General features: G+C 45.9%; 1 pseudogene; it reads right to left on the reverse strand.

Moving 5' to 3' along the window:
- Positions 1 to 937: 937 nt before the first annotated feature.
- LOC129334618 (S-adenosylmethionine synthase-like) overlaps positions 938 to 22,308 on the reverse strand; it is a 31,726-nt pseudogene continuing 10,355 nt past the window's right edge.

A 22,308-nucleotide genomic window follows, 5' to 3' on the forward strand; every position in this document is an offset into this window, starting at 1 on the left:
ACTGTGTATTGGCAGTACAATAAGACCTTTGAAGACCCGTATACAAGAGCGTAGGTCTAGAATAAAAAATAAAATCTTAGAAGCTCCCTTAGTTTCCCACTATGTTGAGAACCATACAGGTAGTTGTGCCTTTAAGTTTTCGGTCCTGTCAGTTGTTAATCCTCATGAAAGCACGGATCCCCAACGTAAATTATTACAAAGGGAAACAGAGTGGATTTATAAAACAAATTCATTAAGGCCAAATGGCTTGAATAATAGCGCTGATTATTCTTGTTTTCTGTCAAATGTTTCTTATGATACGTTACCTTTATGAAAATTAGTGTTCTGCCCCTTTAATGAAAGTGTATTCTATTGCATAAAATGTGGTGATGTAAGACATCTTGTACAGCAAATTTCTGTCAAAAGCTACACCATCTGGAAACTGTGTGTGATAATGTTCATTGTAAGTAAGCTGAATAAGATTCTTTAATGGTACATTGATATAAGATTCTTTAATGGTACATAGTGACTTAAGATTTTGAATGGTATACTGTTATTTAATATATGCATGATTTTTTTCTAGAAATTGTCGTGGTTATAATGAGCCTTTGAAAAAGTGTTAATCACGAAATGGGAATATAATGCTGGCGCACGCCCGTCAGGCTCCACCCATTTTTTTTGAAAATTCTTTTTTTTTAAATAAAAATTGTATTGAATGGGTTAAACATACATCTCATTAAAATCTACAATTTCATTACCCTTTAAATTCATGTATATGCCCCCCATCCCTTCCCCCTCCCCCTTTCCCCCTTTTGATTTCCAACAGCACTAAAACCCCTTTATTTCTTATCATTACCTCTATTCACACTATAATCCCTATTACCAAAGGTAAAGTTCGTATTCATTCTCCACAACTCTCAATAGTTTAAGTTTTTTTTAAAATTCAAAATGCAATCAGTTTTGTGAACTAAGGCTTTATTGACTTCATGCACATCTTGGCAAGAAGGAAGAATATGTTGGTCTTCTTGTGAATACCCGACAATAGAAGTACTTTCTAAGCAACTGAAAGGAAAAAGAATATTTTTGTGAATATTTATTCAGGACTGTATACTTATCTACTTTTTACCAATGGTGTATGATTGATTCTAATTCTGTAACCTCTTCTATTTATTGCTTGTAATATTTACGAAATTAAGAATATTTATTGAATTGAATCATAACTGTGACAATTTGCACTATTGAGCACCTTTTGCACTTTATATAAATTAAAACAAAAAAGTATATAAATTATAGATTGTTGTTTCCCTCTGACAGGCAGTGCCTTTTTGCTTTTTGTTTACTTCCGAGGAGTCCTTGTTTTGGGACTTGGCCCACTCCTGATCCTGGCCGAGTGAAGGGGCAGGCCTTGCCGCCTGCTCCGCACCTGATCCCAAGTGGGTGAAGGAGGAAGGGCATTGCCACCTGCTTGACTCTTCATCCTGGCCAGGTGAAGGGGGCCGGGCATTGACACCTGCTCTGCACCTGATCCCAGCTGAGTGAATGGGGGGGGGCATTGCCTCCTGCTCCACACCTGATTCCAGCTGGGTAAAGGCGGGTGGGCATTGCCACCTGCTCTGCATCTTATCCCAGCTGGGTGAAGGGGGTGGGCATTGCCTCCTGCTCTGCATCTGATTTCAGCTGGGTAAAGGGGGGTGGGCATTGCCACCTGCTCTGCACCTTATCCCAGCTGGGTAAAGGGGGGTGGGCATTGCCACCTGCTAGACTCCTGATCCCGGCTGGGTGAAGGGGGTGGGCATTGCCACCTGCTCGACTCCTGATCCTGGCTGGATGAGGGGTGGTGGACATTGCCACCTGCTCGACTCCTGATCCTGGCTGGGTGAAGGGGGTGGGCATTGCCACCTGCTCTGCACCTTATCCAAGCTGGGTGAAGGGGGTGGGCATTGCCACCTGCTCGACTCCTGATCCTGGCTGGGTGAAGGGGGTGGGCCTTGCCGCCTTCTCTGCACCTGATCCCTGATGAGTAAAGGATGGGCAAGCATTGTCCCCTGCTCTGCGCCTGATCCCAGCTGGGTGAAGGAGGTGGGCATTGCCTCCTGCTCTGCATCTGATTTCAGCTGGGCAAAGGGGGGTGGGCATTGCCACCTGCTCCGCACCTGATTCCAGCTGGGTAAAGGGGGTGGGCATTGCCACCTGATCTGCACCTTATCCCAGCTGGGTGAAGGGGGTGGGCATTGCCTCCTGCTCTGCATCTGATTTCAGCTGGGTAAAGGGGGGTGGGCATTGCCACCTTCTCTGCACCTTATCCCAGCTGGGTGAAGGGGGTGGGCATTGCCTCCTGCTCTGCATCTGATTTCAGCTGGGTAAAGGGGGGTGGGCATTGCCACCTTCTCTGCACCTTATCCCAGCTGGGTGAAGGGGGTGGGCATTGCCTCCTGCTCTGCATCTGATTTCAGCTGGGTAAAGGGGGGTGGGCATTGCCACCTTCTCTGCACCTTATCCCAGCTGGGTGAAGGGGGTGGGCATTGCCTCCTGCTCTGCATCTGATTTCAGCTGGGTGAAGGGGGTGGGCATTGCCACCTGCTCGACTCCTGATCCTGGCTGGGTGAAGGAGTGGGCCTTGCCGCCTTCTCTGCACCTGATCCCTGATGAGTAAAGGATGGGCAAGCATTGTCCCCTGCTCTGCGCCTGATCCCAGCTGGGTGAAGGCAGGGGGCAGGCATTGCCACTTGCTCTGCTCCTGATCTCAGCTTGTTGAAGGTGGGGGGTGGGCATTGCCACCTGCTCCACTCCTGATCCCGGCTGGGTGAAGGCAGGGGTCAGGCATTGCCACCTTCTCCACTCCTGATCTCAGCTGAGTGAAGGCGGGGGGGGGGGGAGGCATTGCCGCCTGTTCCGCGCCTGATTTCAGCCTGGGTTTCCCACCACGGCACGCTCTCTGGAGGTCTGGCTGCCTCATCTGGACTTCCCTCCACAGCAGCGCCCTCTGGAGGCACACCAGGGTAGCAAGTGAGCTGTCTTGAATACACTTAGCCTTTTATATTGTAGCATAAGCTTTCAAGAACCACAGCTCTCTTTGTCAGAGAACTGTTTAGGATTACACTGTTTGAGTCTCAGTAAGAAAGGTGGCTTTTAAAGTGAAGACGAGGATACTGCAGCAACAGTAACCTCAAGGCTTGAGTACTACCACACAATTTACGGGGGACTGCCCTACAAAACAATTCAGAAACTACAGCTGATGTAAAATGCAGTGGCCTGTTTATTATTAGGGTGGGCTGCAAGAAACATATTCCTGCCACCCTGATTGTTACACTGGTTGTTGGTACTTTCTGGGTCCCTTTCAAGGTGTTTCCCTTGATATCCTTCCTGACCTAGGACCCACATACATGAAGGACCAACACACCCAGAATGGGCCTGTGTAGCGTTGTACTCTGCACTGTAGTATCAAGTGACTGTTCAACACCTTGCATAGGTTTGTTCGGATGCCACCCAATCATGGGGAGGAAGGTTTGGTGGCCACTTTAGCCCTATGGAATAGTCTCCCAGCTGAACGCTGTCTTACTTGTTAAGCCTGCTGGCTGTTCTTAGTTTTTAAAATATGTTCTTAATTTTTGGATTTAAAAAAATGTCAGATGTTTCTTGACTTTAAATGGATTTATTTCATAACCTAACTTGGGTTTCATTTGTTTGAGAGAAAGGCAGACTTGAAAGTAGTTTAAATAAATAAATAAATGAAAAGCAGTCATGAGAGGCTGCAAATGTGATCATAGGGGTAACTGATAACCTTCCCTGTAGACCCATTTTCTGATTTTATATCTCCCCCTCAACACACGCGTGCGTGCACGCGCACACACACAGAGAAGGGAGACAGCAGCAGGGGTGGGACGAGATTATAAACTTCCCTCTACCCAAACTGGCAGCCTTCTATAACAGCTTTTTTAAAAAAAAAAAGTGAGCAGGGATTACTACACAGTCGTGCATAAGTAACTTACAAAGTACCCGTTGGGAATTATACCGTGAAAAGCACTATAAGGGGCAAACCAGATGAGATGTTGGGAGATGCATGCAGTTGGCTCCCATGGAAAAATACTGTTGGAAGAGATTTCCGTCTGTCCCCCCTTCTGCTGCAGCCCAAAATGCTCCCCCGAAATGCGCGATGAAGAATTTAACACCTGCATTTCCCTCTCATCTCAAGACAGTGGCAAAACCACTCTGAGGGTTGGCTGTATATTGCTTTATTTGAGCGGGACATGGACATTAGCCAGTAGGCACCTCAGAGCAGGCACCAACATACCCTGAGGCAGAGCAGCTGCCTGGGTTCAGGGCTTCCGGTGGGACCACCCACTACTGCAAACTCCACACCAGTACATTTGTTCCCCATCCACTTGCTTGTGAGTGCTCTACCCGCCGTGTTCCTGGCTGCTCGTGCTGCCCAGCAACCCTGAGGAAGGGCGTCCAGGTGGTTCGCCATAACAGAGCTCCTGGCAGCCAAGGGGAAGCACCCCTAGCTGCAAGCACCACCCTGTGCTGCAGAGAAAAGAGCATGAGGGCCATACCTACAGCTGTAAGCGCGGGTGTTGGAAAGGTTCACAAGTGGGAGGGTTGGGACCTGTGAGGAGGTGGGCAGGAAGGGAGGTGGGCATGGGGGCACACAGAGGTGGACAGAAGAGGCATCCTGGGCCCTCTCTGCCCAGCCCCCCAAACCTGGAACCAGCCCTGAGGCACCCACAACAGCTGTGCACACACTTAGAGCTAAACTACATGAGACGAATTACATGAGGACGCTCAAATGAAGGGAGATGCAATGTTAGCAGAGAAGCGTAGCCTGAATTTCACCTCACTCTACAGAGCTGGCAAAGATTGCTCCTCAGAGGGTTTATTAATTTCCTCTTTGCTTCCAGGAAGGGGAGGTGAAATTGACAGAGTCTTCAGGGAGGCAAAGAGGAAATTAACAAACCCTCTGAGGAACAATCAAACAACCAAGGAAAAACAGTCTCCTACAGGAAAAGTGTTTTTGCCATATATCAAAGGAATTACTGATCAGATGGGAAAGCTTATGAAAAAGCATAACCTTCAAGCAGTATTCAGACCCACCCGAAAAATACAACAGATGCTACGATCAGCAAAAGACAGTAGAGACCCCCTCACCTCTGCAGGAGTATACCGTATACCCTGCAGCTGTGGACAAGTGTACATTGGGACCACAAAGCGTAGCATCCAGACAAGAATAAAAGAACATGAAAGACACTGCAGACTTGGACAACCTGAAAAATCAGCAGTGGCTGAACATAGCCTAACACAAACAGGGCACAGTATCTTATTCCAGGACACCAAAATACTGGACAACACTTCCAACTACTTTGTCAGACTGCACAGGGAAGCCATTGAAATTCACAAGCATAAGCAAAACTTCAACAGGAAAGAAGAAACCTTAAGAATGAACAGAGCATGGTTTCCAGTTCTGAAAAACACCAGGCTAACAAAACACTCTACACCCGACAATAGCCCTGCGGAGAAGATTAGCACATCAAGCACCAATCCATATGCAAAAGAACCTCCTCAGGATACAGTGAAGCCTCCCGCCATTAGCATTCCACACCCTGGGAAACTCTTACAGGATGACTCAGCTCAACCCCACCCCTCCTGAGTAGATACAAATGACCTGCCAACACCTTTTCCACACTGTGACACTGAGAGATCTCTGTCTTTTGGTGCTACACCTCTGAAGATGCCAGCCACAGCTGCTGGCAGAACGTCAGGAACTACAATGCCAAGACCACGGCAATACAGCCCGGAAAACCCACAACAACCATCGTTCTCCGGCCATGAAAGCCTTCGACAATACAATCTTTGCTGGCTCTGTAGAGAGAGGTGAAATTCAGACTACGCTTCCCAGCTAACATTGCTAACATTGTGTAATTCATCTTGTGTAGTTTAGCTCTTAGGAAAATGGATCTGTGTTTCCCTTTAGGGAGGAAAAAACCAGGTTTCCCCCTAGGTATAATCTGAAGCTTTCTAGAAAACTGTAGAATTGATCTGACCAGAGATCACAGTGTGTGGGTGGGTCGGGGAATCCACATACTATGGGCAGTTTTTGCAGTCACACCACTCACATTGCTTTACACATACACACCTATTTTACTATACTTTCAGCACTATTGCCTCAGTAACACTCTACTAGACTTTGACACTGAAAAAGTAATTAAATGACTTTTTTAATATGTATAAACATCTTATTTGCAATAGCTTCACAATATAGTCTTTTGACAGTGTTTACCAGAGTGGTGTTTCTGAAATCTCACTGCCAAAACAGCTCTAATAAACCAGCTTTTTAGGTTGTTCCCATGTAAATTCATCTCTTCCAAAATGCCCATAGCATGCAGTCTGTTGATAAATGGGTCTCTTTAAGTCCAGTTCCCTATAAGTAAAGACAAGACACTTATTATCTCACAAGACTTAAGTATTTGTATAACTTTTTATATAATGCACGCACACATACATTTTCAACTCTAAAAAGAAGCAAAACAAAAATGGATAATATTGCCATAGGGATCTATTTCAGGTTAGAACGCGTAATATTGCAATGGATTTCGTCCAGTTCCTACTGCAAGTACATAAAACTAAATTGGCTGGCATGAAATCTTTGAAAATGTACAGAATTTCCATCCAGTTAGTTGAAATGAATTTGCAAATGGTTACCTATGGGAGCACCATCAAAGTCAGAACATAAAAGCTTTAACCAAAAGACAGCAAGCAACAGAAAATGTGTGGTTTGGAGTATGGGGTACAGCCCCTGAAATGTTGCAGTAAGTAACTTAGTTGCACCTGTAAAAATATGCAATAGAATGGCCAGCAAAGAACATTTTGAAAAGTATAACCTAATTTACAGTACAATCCTAAGTAGAGTTACGCCCAGGGCTTTTTTTTTCTGAGAAAAGAGGTGGTGGAACTCAGTGGGTTGCCAGCACGGGGCAACTCCTGGTGGGAGGTGGTGCCCCTGGTACCACATGCAGGACTGCACAATGATGTATGTCACTTTGGGTCAGCTGGAACAAGGGGGGATTTTTTTCAAAGTTTAAATCGCCCTTGGTGAAAATGGTCACATGGCTGGTGTCCCCGCCCCCTGATCTCCAGACAGAGGGGAGTTGAGATTGTCCTCCGCGCCACTGGAGCAGCGCGGAGGGCAATCTCAACTCCCCTCTGTCTGGAGATCAGGGGGCGGGGCCACCGGCCATGCAACCATTTTCAAGAGGTGCCGGAACTCCGTTCCACCACGTTCCAGCTGAAAAAAGGCCCTGGTTATGCCCTTCTGAGGTTTAATGGGATGTTAAATACCAGGTGATGTTATTTACCTCCATGCCATGAAAAGTTTCAACTGCCAGTTTCCACACAGGAAGCTTTTATCAAAGAGACAGGGCCCTTTTTTCCCCAGGCCAGTTGGCAACTCTAAAATGAAGTGTTTGGGGAGGTGTTTTCCCCCTGCCCCCATTCGTGCTTGGTCTGTAACACTGTAGATGCTACATCAGAGCATGACAAAAGCTAGGATCCCAGGATCTCAGATCCCAGGATCCATTAAAGACAGACAAACCTGATGATAGGGCCAAGACGAAGGTCAAAGTTCTTCTGAACAATCTTGAGCAACTCTTCTTCTGATCTGTCCGACGTGCCATAGTGGAACACTGATATGGCTAGAGGGTGACTCAGCCCAATGGCATAAGACAGCTGAGAGGATAAAGCAAATTTAAGTACCTTGCAAATGAACAGCTTTTTGTCAGTAAGAATGTATAGCTCAGTAGTTAGCAAGAATAGATAACTGCAGCTTGGGATCCCTTGGGGTAATTTATCAGAAGAACATGCTGTTAAGCCGATTACTAGGTTATCCTGCTGTGCGATAAGGTCTGGTGCTTTCCTCTTGCCAAGACATATGTTATAGCATTCTCTTAAAGGTGATCTTCCAAAAAGTGGTGAAGGGCACATAACTACTTAACTCAGATGGAGGATACTTGGAATAGTTTGAAAAACAGAAGCTCAGCTCTTCCTTGGCTTGGGAAATTTAAAATTTTTAACAAATCAAGGCTAATCTACTTCTGTGCCTAATTCATAAATGTAAAACAGGTTTGTCAGTCTCTAAGCTAGGTGGTAGGCACTTAAAAAAACCCATTGGATCTAGGCTGCAATCCTATGCACATTTACTTGTGAGTAAGCCCACTGAATTCAATCAGTGAATAAATGTGCGTAGGATCAGGCTGTTACAGACAGGACACTCCTGTACAGTCAACCAAACGCAAAAGCCATGGCATGCTTGTGTAGGATTGTGATTTTGAAAGCTGCCTTAAATAATTAATTCTTAGTTGCTCTTGTTCATGGCAGAGCTAAAATTTGAACCCAGGGATCCCAGCTTACACAGCTCACGCTCTCTGTCTTCGCATTCAGGATCGCTTGTTGCCTTCAGTCATCTGTTTGTACATACTTTTAGGCAGGGCTTTTTTTCAGCAGGAACACGGTGGAACGGAGTTCCGGAACCCCTTGAAAATGGTCACATGGCTGGTGGCCTCGCCCCCTGATCTCCAGACAGAGGGGAGTTTAGATTGGCCTCGCAGAGGGCAATCTAAACTCCCCTCCGTCTGGAGATCAGGGGGCGGGGCCACCAGCCATGTGACCATTTTCTCCGAGGGCAACCCACTGAGTTCCACCACCTCTTTTCCCAGAAAAAAAGCCCTGCTTTTAGGGATAGCGGGTTAGACAACGGAAAACAGAATCCAGCACATTCAATTCAGGTCTGAATGTGGGATTAGTGGTCTCTGTACATACTTTAAGTCAAAAGTCCTTTCAATCATCCAATATATTATATCTCCTAGCAGTTTTGCTCATCTTCTGCAGGTGGGCCATTCTGCTGTATCTCTGCATCATGTCCCCCTGAATGTTCCAGGCAATTATAGAATTATTTGCTCACAGAGGAGGCACACCAAGAACACAGACCCCCAAAGAGGTCTCAAGTAAAAATTTTGAGGCGCAAGAGTGAAGATTCTTTCCAATTTCAATTCAGAAAGAAGTTGCTCTCTTCTACCAGAAATTTGGAAAACACTGACATAATATCACACCATCGGCAGCCAATGTGAGTATGAAATTGTCATGATATCTGTACTCGAATGGAACATGTTGAGTGAAAATTATAGCCTGAGTTTGCCAGCAAATACTCAACAGGAAATTACGGCCTTTCCCATCTTCCTGAAAACTGTAGCAGTACAAGTCAGAGAGGCATAATGGTTAGTCATAATGGGAGACCCAAGTTCAAATCTGAACTCTGCCGTGGAAGCTTGTTAGGTGACCTTGGGTCAGTCACTCCCTCCCTCGGTTTAATCCAACTGGCTGGGTTGTTGTAAGCATAAAATGGAGGAGCAGAGAACGATTTTGTAAGTAGCGTTGGGTCTCTACCGGGGAGAAGAACAGGGTATGAATAAACACACTGTTCATAGTTTCAGCTGGGTAGCCCTGCTGGCCAGCAGTAAAACAACAGGACTTGAGTCCAGTGGCACTTTAGAGACTAACAAAATTTTCAGAGTATAAGCTTTCAAAAGTCAAAGCTTCCTTGTATCTAACAGACAGCTTGACAGCCCATAGGCCACACACTAGAACAAAGTTTAAGAATTAAAAATAACAGTTAAAGAAAAGGTTGCTACGTCCACGACACGGCTTTTGCAAAGGCTACTCAGTAATAGTTTTAATTTTAAGGAGTCAGGAATGTTTGAATGCTTCAGTAGCCATTTTTTAAGGAATCCCTCTCTGGCTTGTTCGTGCTTTGGACAGTGAAAGAAGGTATGGGACAGAGCGAGTCAACTTCAGCCAAAGGGCGGTCTCAGAAGCGTTGATCTGATGGGATCCTGAGGAAGCGACTCTTCATGTGGGCTGTCGGCAATGCTTTGCAACATGCAACCATGTATGACCGCCTCAGTTTTGGAACTACCAGCATACTGAGGTAATGAGGTGGATTGAACTGGGTAGGATATTTAATTCCCAGGTAGAGCGGGGAGCATTTTCATCTAGCGTCCTTTTGAAGGGAATCCCAGTCCTGTTTAAATAGCTTCTCTATAAGTAGCTCTCGTCTTTTCCCCGTTAAAGCTCTTGGGCCCCATGAACGTAATTTAGTAGGTCATGTCAACAAAGCATGTCACATGTATGGCTGGGCATATATCTTTGCTCTTCAGCATCAAGGAAGATCAACAGCTCGGACATTCAATGAACAAACTGCACTGAATAATCACTGAGGATGTTTCAAGGGCTTCATGTCAATGTTGCATGGTCAACCAAGGCAGACAGTGCCAGACAAAGATACGAGCAACGAAGTCCACACTATTAATAGCTTTCACGAGTCCCTGTTTATTACCCAGCTGGGAAACTGCTCTCTACCCTTCCTAATGCTGCTGACATTGCACTCAATCACTACAGCTCCTATTTCTTCAGCGTGCCCAATGGACCATAACACCAGCTTGTTCTCTTACCTGGACCAACGCTCTTCTGCAGAGGCCAGCTTTCACCAAGGACTTCGCCACCCATCGAGCCGCATAGGCAGCTGAGCGATCAACTTTGGAGGGATCTTTCCCTGAAAAAGCACCTCCGCCATGGGCCCCCCCATCCCCCATAGGTATCAACAATGATCTTTCTGCCAGTCAGGCCAGCATCACTCTAAAGAAAAGAGATAGATACATATAGTCATCAGCAGGGCTTTTTTTCTGGGGAAACAGGTGGTGGAACTCAGTGGGTTGCCCTCGGAGAAATGGTCACTTGGCTGGTGGCCCCGCCCCCTGATCTCCAGACAGAGGGCAATCTCAACTCCCCTCTGTCTGGAGATCAGGGGGCGGGGCCACTAGCCATGTGACCATTTTCAAGGGGGTCCGGAACTCCGTTCCACCACATTCCCGCTGAAAAAAAGCTCTGGTTTTCAGGTTTCTTAGTTTGCTGATACAGAAGATGTCACATGCATCCTTCAGGACTGTAATAATGTCCCTGTAACATCAAAGAGAAGGTGAAGTTCAGACAGGTATTGCCGTATTTGACAGCAAAAGGCTGGCTTCTATGTAGGCCTGCCAGGATATTAACGCAAGGTACTGCTGCAAACTCACAGCATTTGCGGGAAAATCTAATATTTAAAAAGGGAGTGGGTATAACCCCCCTCTCAAAATTAACGTTGCATGGGCAGATGTGGCAAAAGACAAGCGTCTGAGCAACCTCCCTTAAAATTGGTGCATGAAAGCTGGTGGTGACATTGGTGCAGCACCTATGACGACGGTAAAAGGGAGGAAGAGACAGAGAGGAGAGGCCGTTTGGGCCAGCAGCAAGGGAAGAAGGGAGGGAAGGGGGATTTCTCTTTCTCTGCATGAACTCCCCCGTCCCCCGATCGCATGAGTATACTTTGTAGGGGGTTTTTTTCTGCAAAGTGAAACAATCCTATTATCACACGACACTGCAGATGAGCTCCAAGGATCACTTACTATGGGATAGCCCACATACTGAGTTGTTACCGGAAGTGGTCTCCTTGCAATAAATCGTTTGTGGGGAAATTAGCTAGCAAGGAGCATGGCTATGCAAGAGGCCAGCAACTCTGGGATCTATCACCGGTGTATACCAGGTTTCTTCCAAAATAGCAAACGAGGCTGGTTCTTAAGGTCAAATAACTTATTAAAGAACAAAATGGCGTGCACATACACTCACAATTACAGGGTAAAAATAATCATACACACGCACAGAGACCTAGGAAGTTTAGCCAGAAATTGGGGATAGAGAGAGGGAGCAAATATATCTACCTATCCTGGAGAGGGGGTGGGGTCCAGTCCATGGAGAAGAGGGTAGCTTCGAACACCAGCGTCCTTGGCTTAAGGGAGTAAGAGGCTTAGGCAAACCTCAAGGGAACAATGCTTGTGGATCCAGTAAGCGTGAACTATTTGAATGAGGCCAGAGCTCTACCTTTGTAGGTAAAATGTGCCCTGAGGTGGAAGAGCCCACCTAGCCGTTAGAACAAAGGCTCCAACGGTTAGTTCCTCGGTTAGACAAAAGGCTTGAGTACCTTGATCGGTAGCTGCCAGGGTGTGTAAAAGCAAATGCAAAACGTGTTCTAGTTCTGCACAAAAGGGATCATTAGTTAGTGAATTCTACCGGAGCCAAGTTGATGGATTTTAGGGGACTGTACTTTTCCAGGAACATCTGTATATACTTATGAATGTCATTTGATTAGCTCCTCAATCAAGGACAGGTGATTCATCACAAGAGGAGGAAAAGGAATGTGCTAAGTGGGGATGACTCTGCGAGACCTTTGTTGCACTGGGCACCTGCGGGGCTGGAGAGATAGTAAATCCAATCACCTTTTAATCACTCTGCATTCCTGTGCGGTATTCCATGCCTGCCGTTCTCTCCCGGGCGGGATTCAGCAACTGTTAGAGGCTCTCTGGTGGCAATATAGCAGCCATTTTAACTCCAGAGGCCTGAACATCTTTAATATCATAAGTAGCCGTATTAAAATGGCTATTGGGCCAACTACTTACATAGTCTAGTGGTAACATCCTTCATGTAGTGAGGAGCAAGATTGGGAAGGACTCAGAAGTACTGAACAGTGTCACATGCGAGGAAAGTCACTTGCATGTACAGCCATATGTGTGATTTTCCCAATATGAAAAAAGCAAGAGTCCAGTAGCACTGATAAGGCTAACAAAATCTGTGGTATGAGTCTTCAGATGTATCTGAAGAAGTGAGCTGTGACTCACCAAAGCTCATACCCTACCACAAATTTTGTTAGTCTTATAGGTGCTACTGGACTCTTGCTCTTTTCTACTGCAACATGGCTACCCATCTTGATCTTGCCCATTATATTCCTCCACAAAAAGGATGGAACATCAAGTAGTAGGTGAGTTATACTTTTATGCACAGTTCACAACTGATCCTTGCCACGTGGTCCGCAGGGCTCACAAGTCCTAGATTCACTCTTCACCATGTGAAAGGGTAAACAAAATTAAACAAGAGCTATGTATTTCAGGATGGGATTGACAGTGGATCGTAGGACACCAAAAGCCAAAGACTCTCAAGATAAAACTCAGGGAAAAACTGGGAGAGCAATTACTGGCATATGATATTGTAAGGGAAGGGGGAACCAATGCCGTTAAGAAGCTGGGTTTGAGCTGCAGCCAAAATTTGATGCAGAAACCTCTCAATATATTCTTCCTGAACTTTCTAAGTCTTTTTTTACCCTGACAAGCAAGACTTTTGGAAGCCTAATCATCTTAGAAGAACATAACTTTAGAACTGCACGATAAAATACTATTTCTAAAGTGATGCTGCCACCTGGTGGTCACCTATACGCATACTGTTTTATGGTTGTTGGGGGTTTTCCGGGCTGTATTGCCGTGGTCTTGGCATTGTAGTTCCTGACGTTTCGCCAGCAGCTGTGGCTGGCATCTTCAGAGGTGTAGCACCAAAAGACAGAGATCTCTCAGTGTCACAGTGTGGAAAAGATGTAGGTCATTTGTATCTACTCAGGAGGGGTGGGGTTGAGCTGAGTCATTCTGTAAGAGTTTCCCAGGGTGTGGAATGCTAATGGAGGGAGGCTTCACTGTAACCTGAGGAGGTTCTTTTGCATATGGATTGGTGCTTGATGTGCTAATCTTCTCTGCAGGGCTATTGTCGGGTGTGGAGTGTTTTGTTGGCCTGGTGTTTTTCAGAACTGGAGCCCATGCTCTGTTCATTCTTAAGGTTTCTTCTTTCCTGTTGAAGTTTTGCTTATGCTTGTGAATTTCAATGGCTTCCCTGTGCAGTCTGACAAAGTAGTTGGAAGTGTTGTCCAGTATTTTGGTGTCCTGGAATAAGATACTGTGCCCTGTTTGAGTTAGGCTATGTTCAGCCACTGCTGATTTTTCAGGCTGTCCAAGTCTGCAGTGTCTTTCATGTTCTTTTATTCTTGTCTGGATGCTACGCTTTGTGGTCCCGATGTAAACTTGTCCACAGCTGCAGGGTATACGGTATACTCCTGCAGAGGTGAGGGGGTCTCTGCTGTCTTTTGCTGATCGTAGCATCTGTTGTATTTTTCGGGTGGGTCTGAATACTGCTTGAAGGTTATGCTTTTCCATAAGCTTTCCCATCTGATCAGTAATTCCTTTGATATATGGCAAAAACACTTTTCCTGTAGGTGACTGTTTTTCCTTGGTTGTTTGATTCATCCTGGGTTTGATTGCTCTTCGGATTTCATTTCTGGAGTAGCCATTTGCCTGAAGTGCGTGGTTTAGATGATTAATTTCCTCATTGAGAAAGCGCGGCTCACATATCCGTCTTGCACGATCCACTAATGTTTTCATTATGCCTCTTTTCTGTCGGGGGTGGTGATTGGAGTTTTTGTGTAAGTACCGATCAGTGTGAGTTGGTTTCCTGTAGACCTTGTGACCTAACTGAAAGTTTGCTTTGCGGATGACCAAGGTATCTAGGAATGAGAGTTTTCCCTCACTTTCTTTCTCCATTGTGAATTGTATGTTCAGGTGGATGTTGTTGAGATGATTCAAAAACTCCCTCAATTCTTCCTCCCCATGGCTCCAAATGATGAATGTATCATCCACAAACCGGAACCATACACTGGGTTTGTGGGGTGCTGATTCTAGAGCTGTTTTTTCAAAATGTTCCATGTAGAAGTTTGCTATAACTGGGCTGAGTGGGCTCCCCATGGCCACCCCATCCATCTGTTCATAGAATTCGTTGTCCCATTGGAAGTAACTGGTTGTCAGACAATGATGGAATAAGGCTGTTACATCCTCTGGGAAAATCTGATTAATCAGTGCAATAGTGTCTTTTACTGGAACCTTGGTAAACAGGGATACAACATCAAAACTGACAAGTATGTCTTGTGGATTGAGTTTCAGAGAACTGATTTTGTTGATGAAATCTGCTGAATCTTTGATGTAAGACGAGGTTTTCCCGATGTGGTCCTGCAGGAGATCTGCCAGATGTCTAGCTAATTCATATGTCGGTGAACCAATGGCACTCACAATGGGTCGGAGTGGGACTGAATCTTTATGTATTTTGGGGAGTCCATATAGTCTAGGTGGCTGTGCTTCAGTCTTGCATAGTTTTCTGTGCGTGTCGGGATGTAGTGAGGAATTCTTGATCAGCGCATTTGTTAGCCTGGTGATTTTGCAAGTGGGATCTCGTTTTAGTTTTTTGTAGGTGGAGGGGTCCAGGAGTTCCTTAATCTTCTTTTTGTATTCCTCCGTTTTCATGATCACTGTAGCATTGCCTTTATCAGCTGGTAGAATGATGATGTCTGGATCTGCATTGAGGGTCTTGATGGCATTTCTCTCCTTGCGTGTTATATTGCTGGTGGGAAGCTTTGCCTTTCGTAGAATCCTGGCTGTCTCTCCTCTTATTTCCTCAGCTTCCTCTTCAGGTAGATGACGGATGGCAGCTTCTACATTTGCAATGATGTCTTCCACAGGAATTCTGGTGGGGGTGACTGCAAAGTTTCCTCCCTTTGCCAAGATGGAGGTTTCTTCTGGTGAGAGTTGACGGTCTGTCAGATTGATGACAATGCATGCATTGTCGAGCATTGGGCTTGTCTGTCTTTTTTCTTGTAGTTTGTTAAACTTCTGCTTCTGTCTGGATGTGTGGTTGGTAAACACTTGTTCCATCTTCCTGTAGGTGAGATTATCGACCTTGTCCCAATCCTGACTTCTCATTTTATGGCTGGTGTTGATATGCAAGCAAAATAGCTCCTTGTCTGTGGCAGCAAGTTCTCTGCGGGTAGTGTGGATTCTCTCACGTAAGAGGGCCTGTTCTAGACGGTCATAAATGCGGTTCGCCTGTGTGGTTTTGAAGATTCTTTTAGTTGTGAGAAAAGATGGAATGGTTCTTGTGTCCCTGCAGCGTAGAAGAAAGGTCGTGAAAGCCTTCGACAATACATCGAACACCTCTACGGGGAGGAAACATTCCAACAGACCCGAAGATTGGAAACACTTCGGAACAAGAAAGCACATCTACTCTGTTCTTTGACCTTTCTTCTACGCTGCAGGGACACAAGAACCATTCCATCTTTTCTCACAACTAAAAGAATCTTCAAAACCACACAGGCGAACCGCATTTATGACCGTCTAGAACAGGCCCTCTTACGTGAGAGAATCCACACTACCCGCAGAGAACTTGCTGCCACAGACAAGGAGCTATTTTGCTTGCATATCAACACCAGCCATAAAATGAGAAGTCAGGATTGGGACAAGGTCGATAATCTCACCTACAGGAAGATGGAACAAGTGTTTACCAACCACACATCCAGACAGAAGCAGAAGTTTAACAAACTACAAGAAAAAAGACAGACAAGCCCAATGCTCGACAATGCATGCATTGTCATCAATCTGACAGACCGTCAACTCTCACCAGAAGAAACCTCCATCTTGGCAAAGGGAGGAAACTTTGCAGTCACCCCCACCAGAATTCCTGTGGAAGACATCATTGCAAATGTAGAAGCTGCCATCCGTCATCTACCTGAAGAGGAAGCTGAGGAAATAAGAGGAGAGACAGCCAGGATTCTACGAAAGGCAAAGCTTCCCACCAGCAATATAACACGCAAGGAGAGAAATGCCATCAAGACCCTCAATGCAGATCCAGACATCATCATTCTACCAGCTGATAAAGGCAATGCTACAGTGATCATGAAAACGGAGGAATACAAAAAGAAGATTAAGGAACTCCTGGACCCCTCCACCTACAAAAAACTAAAACGAGATCCCACTTGCAAAATCACCAGGCTAACAAATGCGCTGATCAAGAATTCCTCACTACATCCCGACACGCACAGAAAACTATGCAAGACTGAAGCACAGCCACCTAGACTATATGGACTCCCCAAAATACATAAAGATTCAGTCCCACTCCGACCCATTGTGAGTGCCATTGGTTCACCGACATATGAATTAGCTAGACATCTGGCAGATCTCCTGCAGGACCACATCGGGAAAACCTCGTCTTACATCAAAGATTCAGCAGATTTCATCAACAAAATCAGTTCTCTGAAACTCAATCCACAAGACATACTTGTCAGTTTTGATGTTGTATCCCTGTTTACCAAGGTTCCAGTAAAAGACACTATTGCACTGATTAATCAGATTTTCCCAGAGGATGTAACAGCCTTATTCCATCATTGTCTGACAACCAGTTACTTCCAATGGGACAACGAATTCTATGAACAGATGGATGGGGTGGCCATGGGGAGCCCACTCAGCCCAGTTATAGCAAACTTCTACATGGAACATTTTGAAAAAACAGCTCTAGAATCAGCACCCCACAAACCCAGTGTATGGTTCCGGTTTGTGGATGATACATTCATCATTTGGAGCCATGGGGAGGAAGAATTGAGGGAGTTTTTGAATCATCTCAACAACATCCACCTGAACATACAATTCACAATGGAGAAAGAAAGTGAGGGAAAACTCTCATTCCTAGATACCTTGGTCATCCGCAAAGCAAACTTTCAGTTAGGTCACAAGGTCTACAGGAAACCAACTCACACTGATCGGTACTTACACAAAAACTCCAATCACCACCCCCGACAGAAAAGAGGCATAATGAAAACATTAGTGGATCGTGCAAGACGGATATGTGAGCCGCGCTTTCTCAATGAGGAAATTAATCATCTAAACCACGCACTTCAGGCAAATGGCTACTCCAGAAATGAAATCCGAAGAGCAATCAAACCCAGGATGAATCAAACAACCAAGGAAAAACAGTCACCTACAGGAAAAGTGTTTTTGCCATATATCAAAGGAATTACTGATCAGATGGGAAAGCTTATGGAAAAGCATAACCTTCAAGCAGTATTCAGACCCACCCGAAAAATACAACAGATGCTACGATCAGCAAAAGACAGCAGAGACCCCCTCACCTCTGCAGGAGTATACCGTATACCCTGCAGCTGTGGACAAGTTTACATCGGGACCACAAAGCGTAGCATCCAGACAAGAATAAAAGAACATGAAAGACACTGCAGACTTGGACAGCCTGAAAAATCAGCAGTGGCTGAACATAGCCTAACTCAAACAGGGCACAGTATCTTATTCCAGGACACCAAAATACTGGACAACACTTCCAACTACTTTGTCAGACTGCACAGGGAAGCCATTGAAATTCACAAGCATAAGCAAAACTTCAACAGGAAAGAAGAAACCTTAAGAATGAACAGAGCATGGGCTCCAGTTCTGAAAAACACCAGGCCAACAAAACACTCCACACCCGACAATAGCCCTGCAGAGAAGATTAGCACATCAAGCACCAATCCATATGCAAAAGAACCTCCTCAGGTTACAGTGAAGCCTCCCTCCATTAGCATTCCACACCCTGGGAAACTCTTACAGAATGACTCAGCTCAACCCCACCCCTCCTGAGTAGATACAAATGACCTACATCTTTTCCACACTGTGACACTGAGAGATCTCTGTCTTTTGGTGCTACACCTCTGAAGATGCCAGCCACAGCTGCTGGCGAAACGTCAGGAACTACAATGCCAAGACCACGGCAATACAGCCCGGAAAACCCCCAACAACCATCGTTCTCCGGCCGTGAAAGCCTTCGACAATACATACTGTTTTATGCTTCATCTTCGGTTGCAGGCAGTGGAAATATACGCCCAGGAAGAGGGACTGCTAAGCATGTCCCCTCCACCCCCACCATGGTGACGTTAGTCACTAAAAAAAAAAAAAGCCTGCATAGCTCTATTCTTCATCATATTGTAACGTTACTAACAGTGCAGTCCTAATTACACTTAGCTGGGAGTAAGTCCCATTGATTGTACTTGTACGTACTTCTGACTCATCCTAGGTTGAATTGGTCTGTTAATGGAGACAGCTAGTTTTTAGATTACCAGCAAAAGGCATCTGAAGTGGTATCCACACACGGTGGGATACTGCGCCACCGTTGCACTACCCCGATCATTCAAATCTGGATTTTCCCGTGGGGGGAGAAGCCAATCCCATTGCAAATAACTGCCGCAGTGCAACACTGAACGATTGTGTAGTTGCAGGGTCATTCATAAATAAAATGCCAGCTTTCGATCCCACTGTGGTCTGTTTTTCTCCCACAACTCACAAACGCCCCCTCTCCCCCCGTCCTTCTGAGCTCTTCTTCCAACTGTCTGGGCCTGCTCCCTCACCGGCTGTTGGGCTATTACCTTAGGACCCCCTTCCAGAAACGCTTTACTTGGCAAGAGATGGTAGACTGTCTTCTCATCCAGGTATTTTGCTGGGATGACTTCTTTCACAACTCTGCCCATCAGCTCTTCCTGCATTTGTTTCAGGGGCACTCCGGGAGCGTGATGGACCGAAAGCACCAAGGTGTGCACGCGGAGGGGCTCCACGGCGCCACTGACTTCTCGGTATTCCATTGTGACCTGAAAAATTGGCAGCAGGAGACCAGATTTTTATAACCCTCACATTCTTGTATCTATTTACTTCTTGTATAGCCTGCCTTTCTTGCTGAGCCTTAAAATGAATTATACAATTGAAAATGCAGTAAGAACACTGCAACATATAAAAATCAATGTAAGATAGCTATAAAAAATTGGGGACAATGCACTAAAAGCAGTGTAATGTGTACAATAAAGCTAGATTACAAGACTGGCGACCAATGCCATGCATATATGTAAAAATCTACATTGGGTGGTTATATCTCCTACTGAACAAGTATGCATAAACGATCACTCTGCTACAGAAGAAGATTGCTGGGTGACTTGGAGCCAGTCACATGCTGTCTGCCTAGCCTACCTCACAGGGCAGTTGTAAAAATAAAATGGAGGGGAGGAATACAATGTAAGCTGCTTTGGGTCCCCAGTGGGGAGAGAGGCGAGGTATACATGAAATAAATAAATAAACTACCATGTTAATCTAGCCATCTCTCTGTTGCTGATTATAGGGAGTTTATATTTATCCAGGAAAATTCAAGCAGCCAATCCCATCACCCTGCTTCTTCCCCATTTGCCGTTTGAAATGGCCGTATTGCAGAAAAATATGACCACTTTAATCTGCCAAATTGCTTCAACTGTTCCATGACCGGCCCCGGCGACGTGTGGAGTTGTTGACAGTGTTACGGCTTCTTCTCGGTGTGGATGAGGCTCGCTTGTCAGCTGTAGCATTTCCGCCATTCCTCGCTCTCCGTTGTTCCCCCTGGACGCAACTTGTCCTGCAAGCAGCCACGCTTGTTCACTTGATCCTTCACGCTGTTTACCAACCTGTGTTTTCCCATCTGGCCTAAGCCAGGCCAAAGTGCCATCCCTCTCCAGGGACTTCAGCTTTGCATTCAGTTTGTGTGCAAGCAGAATAGTGAAGGGCATGCACCCCTCGCTTTCATCTGTGGCATAACCGAACATCATGCCCTGCATCAGAATGCAAACAGATCGGACATGTTTATCAACCTTTAGACAGATCTGAATTTCTACTATGTTAGAACGATTGAAGAAGTTTTCTTAGGCAAATGTTTTCCCCGCATCGCGTTCTTTTAAATCCCAGTGGCCCGTGGCTCATGTGACCAAGAACTCAGCGTGACATCTCTGGGGCATCTTCCTCTACAAGAAGTGGTTCTGGAGGGCATGGAGGTGGTGTTAACATAGGGTCTGTATGCTGGCATTATGATGATGCCCGGCCTGTCCGTGCTTCCAAGGAGGAGGTAACTGAGTGGGTCTCTAGGGCTCTGCAACAAAGAGCCAGAGAAAGCCTCAAGTACGGAGCACAAAACCTAAAACAACTCCACAGGCCTGGGGGCAAACAGCTGAATAGAATGCCAGGATATACCTACTGGTGTGTTGCCAGCACATGCCCCCCCAGTGTTACCCTAATAGGGGGATCTTCTTGTGAGTTGGGGGGGATTAGCATTAAAGGCAATGCAACGAGGGGGGGGGTAACTGGGAAATCTCCACCTATGTATACTGGGATTGCTCCCTTAGGGAACTCTCAAAAGAATCAGGCAGATGTTCAATAGGAAAAGGTTGTTTTAGTAAAGCAGAAATAAGAAAGCAACTGGACAAAATACACACAGCACACACACAAAATGCATACAGGACCAGCTAGGGAATTATTGAGGAAAGGGGAAGAAAGCAGTTTCAGGGAGGGCTATAGTTACCAGTCTTGAAGAAGAAGGTCCACGGAGGCTGCAAGGAAATGATCAGCGCTTCACAGAAGGGGAAGAGAGGGCTCAGGCATATCTGAGGGCGAGTCGGTGGGTCTCAGAACACACGCACAGAGCACATGGCTGGGGAGTTTAATTATAGGGCAAAATGTGTCCTGGGGCAAAACTGACGTCTTGCCTCAAAGACAATGGCTTGATGACTTCTCTGGAGGTTGGGACAGTAAGTTTAGGAGAGGCTCCATGGCTCTACCTGAGGTGGACAAAAGGTGTGAATGGGGCTCGATGACCCGGCAACTGCTGGATGGGGAGAGGTATCAGGCTCACTGAATAGCTCTGATTAGGGTAAGTGGGTGAGGGAAGAGAAGCAGGACACTGATGGGATTAGCCCCAAGAGTTCTTGGGAGACCCCATTGTTCTTAGGCATGTGTCACTCTCTGGGGCATGGGGGGGGGTGGGCACAGCTAGCCTCGCTCAGCTGCTGGTAGTTTCCCATGCTGCAACTGCGCTGGCAACCACCCTTGGCTAGGAGGTGCCATGTGCTTATGGCATAAGAGGAAGGGGTTTATGATATTTAACCAGATATTACATTCATAAGCTGCCTTTTAGCATGATAGGGGTCTGACTGCTAACCCCAGTGCAAGGCAGCTTGGGTGCCTGTTCCAATCAGACTGACTCATCTTTGAAGGGAAATAAGGAATCCATGATGTACCTCACCAGCGATGCCACAAGCTTGCCAACCCTTGGGGGAGGAGCTTGTGCCTCCAAAATTCAGCCTGAGTGCCCATTGAAGGCTAATAAGGGAATGGGAGGTCATAGCTCAAAGACACCCCCCACCCAAATTATCTCGTTTTATTCTGGGCGGAAAATAAAGGAGATTTAACAGGGTGGGGAGGGAGACGTGTTTTACTTGATCTCCCGCTCCAATATCATCGTCAGTCTTTCCGCAAAAGACAGCCTCTTTGATTTCTTGACACTGCTGTTCCAGGGCTATCAGCACAGTACAAGTCTTGTAATCCAGTCCTGGAAAGTCAAGAAAAAGCCACTGTAATGAGCTCTTTGTCTGCCTGACCTGTTTGGATACAGCGTGTACCTGAATCCCATTGAAATCTATGGCATGCAAATGTGAGCTACGTATCATTGGCCACCCTTTCATGGTACCAGTCTTTTGCACCTGGGTTCTCCTGTGTGGACAGGAGCTAT

The sequence above is a fragment of the Eublepharis macularius genome, chromosome 8 (genome assembly GCF_028583425.1).
Source record: "Eublepharis macularius isolate TG4126 chromosome 8, MPM_Emac_v1.0, whole genome shotgun sequence".
Taxonomy (NCBI): Eukaryota; Metazoa; Chordata; class Lepidosauria; order Squamata; family Eublepharidae; genus Eublepharis; species Eublepharis macularius.